Source organism: Silurus meridionalis, chromosome 2 (assembly GCF_014805685.1).
Source record: "Silurus meridionalis isolate SWU-2019-XX chromosome 2, ASM1480568v1, whole genome shotgun sequence".
NCBI lineage: Eukaryota > Metazoa > Chordata > Actinopteri > Siluriformes > Siluridae > Silurus > Silurus meridionalis.
This window is the reverse complement of record NC_060885.1, coordinates 4901711-4907296: the sequence shown is the minus strand read 5'-3', so window position 1 is coordinate 4907296 and position 5586 is coordinate 4901711. Positions and strand designations below refer to the sequence as shown.

General features: G+C 37.9%; 3 non-coding genes across 3 annotated transcripts; all 3 read right to left on the bottom strand.

The window, feature by feature from the left end:
• Nucleotides 1-4164: 4164 nt before the first annotated feature.
• Nucleotides 4165-4236, bottom strand: trnaa-cgc. The gene has a single exon. It is a non-coding gene; the product is annotated as a tRNA-Ala (tRNA).
• Nucleotides 4237-4446: 210 nt separating this feature from the next.
• Nucleotides 4447-4518, bottom strand: trnat-cgu. The gene has a single exon. It is a non-coding gene; the product is annotated as a tRNA-Thr (tRNA).
• Nucleotides 4519-5238: 720 nt separating this feature from the next.
• Nucleotides 5239-5310, bottom strand: trnaa-ugc. Its single transcript has one exon. It is a non-coding gene; the product is annotated as a tRNA-Ala (tRNA).
• Nucleotides 5311-5586: the final 276 nt, after the last annotated feature.

Below are 5586 nucleotides of genomic sequence, written 5' to 3'. Positions count from 1 at the left end.
GCAATCTAGGAAGCTGGGGTCAGTCATATTACAGTACCTCTGAAGCACAGAGAGTTAAGGGCCCAGCTCAAGAGCCCCAAGAGTGGTATCCTAGGGGTTAACAAGGCTTTATTTCATTTGACTAGCTATCTTTAGAAACAATGAGCTAGTAGCCTAAAAGCATTAACTCTTTGTAGTTTATTCATTGTTGTATTTGACTTTTTTTAAACATTGACTCATACTGGGGTATGAAAAATGGTATTTTATATTTTTGGACAATTATGTTCCAGTTATGAAATTGGGCATTAATTCCATTGCATGCATTAACTCAAATCATTCCCAGTAATGTTATCTGCTTACTTCAGAAACCCAAAGTCGAAAAAGTTACTGAGCAGAATTTTAGATCAGTCATATCATTGTATAAAATACTGAAGGATAAGCTTTTGCTTCATTGTGTGCTATATATATATATATATATATATATATATATATATATATATATATATATATATATATGAGTATCCTTTCATTCTATGTGTAAAGACATTGCAGTGAAAATTCAGGCTGGGTTTCCTGCAACATCCATAATTCTAACTAACTATTTTTATATTGTTCATGAGGAAGTTTCTTTAATGAACGAGCATTTCTTGAAACCCTTTGCAGATGAGACTACTAAGTCAGTCAAGGACAACGAGCCAGTTGAGGTTAGCATAACAATTTGTACACACAAATGGAAGAGGGATGAGGGTCTGCCTACAGAGGAGAGTAATATAGTGATTCAGTTGCTTGTTTATGAGCTGGTTATTCAAATAATTGGGCCAGCCTGACTTATGAAATTGTGGGCAGATTTAACACTGTCTGAGAACATAATAATTCACACAGCACACTGACTGAATCCTTATTGAAGGCATTATGGGAAAAGACTAGTCTCTGTGGGAAAGGTTTCAAGGACACTTGTTTTAAATAAAGACAATCAACTTCTCAACTTAGGCCTTTCTGTCTCCATGGTAGCCCATTTTCTTGGCCATCAGGGGGCCATAAAAATTTCAGCAGCATCACGACTCCCATTATGGAAATCAGTAGCAATTCTCTTTAAAAAGCTCCAGACATTAATCAATCATTAATGGCGCACAGAGTCCTTTAGCCTACAGACCCCATGCTGGATCTTCAAATAGGCACTCTGATGTGTGTATATCATCTATTGTGTTTCTGTGAATATTGATGGCTTTATGTCTGGTGTCAAGCACTTCTCAATAGAAATTGTCTCACTAACACAAAGGAGCCATGATAATCCAGCAACACTTCATTGTTTGCTTGATATATCAGCTCAATAACACTCCTATACACTTCTGTTCGATCTTTTTTGCAATGTAGTCATTACTGAAATCACTGGAATCACTGGAATGGATTTAGAAAGTGACAGACAAAATATACTGATAAGAGGTTGCTGGTGTTGTTAAACGCTTCCCTGATCATTTTATAGTAAAACACATCAGTTTCCCAGATAATAACCCTTATCAGGATTGCTTTAAAGAAGAAACTTGCTAATCACAGTCAAACCCATTATGATCATATCAATGCTGTTTTCTGAATGTCTTAACAACCTCGAACCTCCAAGGGAAAGTGCTTACACAAATCACACAGCCCAAATTATTACACTCACTTATTTGTTCTGCAAGCATTCTGCAGTTCATCAATAGTTAGCAACTTTACAACAAAACTAGAAATGCAGCTGCGTTTCAAGCAATTTGTTCTGCTGTTCAATACAAAGCCATTACTGCCCAGGAGAAATCAAATGACTTAGCAGCAGACAGAAAGCCGGCGTCATGTGGGAGTGTGAAAGCAGCCAGGATGGATGCTACACAAAAGTAATGACTAAACTTAAGGGCTTTGCTTCACTGACGAGGATGAGGTCGAAGCCACTGTGCTGTGATTTCTTATCAAGTGCTGGTTTTACTTTGGCTTGCCAAAAAAAGTCGAGCTGGGAGAATTGAAATTGTCTCCAACATTCATGGCCTTGATTGAAACATACAAATTGGAACACTGCAGCTCAAGAGTTTCTGTTAACAGTAAATGGATGCCTATTAATACAACAAATTCAATTCTGCACAGGTTCAGAATGGAGGTTGTTTGATTTCTGCTATCTGTTGGCAACTCTGCTTGTCTCCAGATGCATCGTGACCTGCCCTGACTGTGTAATGAACTGCTACTTACAAATAGTAGCAGCTTCTATCATAAAACCTTTTTTGGAGAGAGGTTGGATAGGTTTTCCCCTTTCATCCAAAATTCAGTTCATTAGTGCTGAATGGACAGGTTTTTATATCTTAGAACAAGTGATTTTAGAAATATTTATGTGCTGCAAGCCTTCACATAGTACAAGTTTTAAGAGCTTTGCTGTAACAGTTGTCAAAATTTCTAACAAATACATTTCCATAAGAACTTTTAACATGGATGGGGTTGGGTGGTCTCAATAGCATCCCATTGTCTTCTGAGTTCTTAATGCATTCTTGTCTCCAGTAATATGTTATATTTAGGGTCAGGGGTTAGATATTAGGGGTTTGATTCTCCCAGCCTTGGTGCATAATGTACATCGAGAATCAACATTTTTTCATATTCTAACAATTCATGCTTTTATTATCCATTACATTAAAACCTCGGGCAGACTACAGTGATGATCAAGCTACAATTGCACCTGTCAAGGGGTGGGATACTTGAAGCAGCAAGTGGACAGTCAGTGGTCGAAGTGCTGGAAGCAGAAAAATGTTAAAGATTTGAGTGACTTTGTTAAAGGCCAAATTGTGATGACTGAATGATTGATTCAAAACCATCTTCAAAATAAAAGGTCTTGTGGGAGGTTCATTGTATGCAAAAATTATTAATCTTTTGAAATACTTTTGTTAGTTTTTTTGTCTGGTTAAATCCCACAGAACAGCACAAATTGCTAAATATTTTAGGACACACTATGCATCACTTGGTGAAAAGATAGCACTATAAAACCAAACAGGAAGAGAACATGTCATGCTCTGGTAAATGTTCTGCTAAGAAAACATTTCTTTTAGCTGGTCCTGCGATTGGATGTTACTTTGACATGTACCACCTACCAAAATATTGTTGGAGACCAAGTATGCCCCTTCTTCTGGCAGTATTCCTCAATTTATTAAACAGAAATGTTATCTGCCACATTGCAAAAAAATTTTATAAATGGTTTGAGGATCATTACATCAGAAGTTTTGACATGGCCTTCAAATTCTTTATGCACTTTTCCAAGCCTCACCTTCTTGTCATCATCATTTCTTGCTTTGACACGCCTAGATACCACAGCACACCTCCAGAAATCAGAATGTTTAGTACAAGGAAAACATATTCAATATAAGGAAAGTGGTTTTAATGTTATTGCTGATCAGAATTTAGTTTTTGTGCCTGTGTATGCTTATGACAACACGTTCAAGCAAACAGACTTTCCCTGATGTGAGATTAACAAGTGTGTGGCGAGTCATTAGCTAATTGCGTTGAAGCCTTTCCAGCTTTTTTTTCACTTGCCAAGCGAATGCACTGCAGTGTTGTGCTGTGGAGTGATTGCAATATTTAGTCTTATTAATTGGAATTTTAATTAATCTCCCAGATGGCAAATAACAATAACAATAAATGTAAGGCTGTCTCGCAGTGTTATTCAACCGCGTCTGGTAATTAGATCCGGTTCCTGAGCAAATCCAGGGAGAAATGATTAATTCAGGTAGAATGAGTAAGTGATGAACATGTGTATTACTGCCTGCCTTGAATCACCTCTGAATCAAACGTCACATCTCATTTAATTTTCAATTCAATTCTGTTTGCTTTCTCTGCGTATTAATCTTCTTCTCTGCAACCCAACGTGATCCAAAGTAACTACTGGAGCTAGTGCCGTGGGCCGATCCTGCCGACAACATCAGTGAAAAACGTTGTAGCCAATTGTTTTTAATTGTAAAAATCCAATATTAAAGTAACAAAACCAAGAAAAAAGCAATAAGATTAGGCTCCAGGGTTGTGGTTTCAAAGAGGAAGATTTTATTTAGCAGAAATAAAGCCAGGAAGTTCCATGGAAATACCCAAAAACACACAGTCAACATCAATGGTGGATGAAGTACACAAATATATTACTACCATAAAAGTGTCCCTTTAAACCTTAACTTGATTAAAGAAACAACCTGGAGATGCTGGGGCTTGAACCCAGGACCTCATACATGCGAAGCATGTGCTCTACCACTGAGCTACATCCCCAGCTGTAGCTGTTGAAGTGTAAGGCATTCAGCCCAGGACCTCACGCTTACAGATTACAAGCCATAATAAACATCACAAAACACAAATACCCTGCGATTTGAGCTTTGCCTGAAGAACACAAAGGCAAATCAAGAAGCTGCTTCAAGTTGAACAGAAATATAATTGAACTGCTCAAGATGAAAGTGAGCAAAGAAGAACGATTTACCAAACAGGCATGAATGGGGATTGAACCCATGATCTTCGGTTTACGAGACCGACGCCTTGCCACTTGGCCATCATGCCATTAGAGAGCGTGAGAGTGTCATTCAACATATCAACTCACATTAAAATATAGCATGCTTTTGTTGAGTATTATGCACTGACATTCAAGTTTCATAATCAATCCATATTTTTGGAGCTCACATGACTGACGACCATACAACAAGAATATGCGTGCACCTAAAACTTATAGACATTTTATGCGTGATAAAGAAGTAGCTTGGAGATGCAACCCAGGACCTCATACATGCAAAGCATGCGCTCTACCACTGAGCTACATCCCCAGCTGAATCTGTTGAAGTGTAAGGGATTCAGACCAGGACCTCACGCTTGCAAATTAAATCTCCTAATAAACATCCCAAAACACACATTCCCTGCGATTTGAGCTTTGCCTGAAGAACACAAAGGCAAATCAAGAAGCTGCTTCAAGTTGAACAGAAATTTTATTGAACTGGACAAGATGAAAGTGAGCAAAGATACAACAAACAGGCATGAATGGGAATTGAACCCACACTCTTCAGTTTACAAGACCGACACCTTGTCACTTGGACATCATGCTATTTAAGAGAGCCTGACTGTGTCATTCAACATACCAACTCACCATAAACTAAAGTGTTGCGTAATATGCACTGACATTCAAAATCAATCCATATTTTTGGAGCTCACATGACTCACATCCATACAACAAGAATATGCGCGTAACTAAAACTTATAGACATTTTATGCAATTATAAAGAAGTAGCTTGGAGATGCTGGGGATTGAACCCAGGACCTCATACATGCAAAGCATGCGCTCTACCACTGAGCTACATCCACAGGTAAGCAGTGACAGGAGATGTCTGGAGATTAGCATCAAACCAAGCAACTCATTTAAAAAAACAAAAAAAAAAACAAAAAAAAAACAGTTTTTTAAAGCATGCACCCAGAAAATTTGCTGAGAAAAACGATTTTTCTCCTTGGCCATCATGAACAAACAGGAAACCTGTACATGTTGAAAAACCAAATTGTTTAACGAACTAAAGCATGCTTTTGATGAGTGATATGCACTGACATCCAAGCTTTCATAATCAATACATATTTTTGGAGCTCACA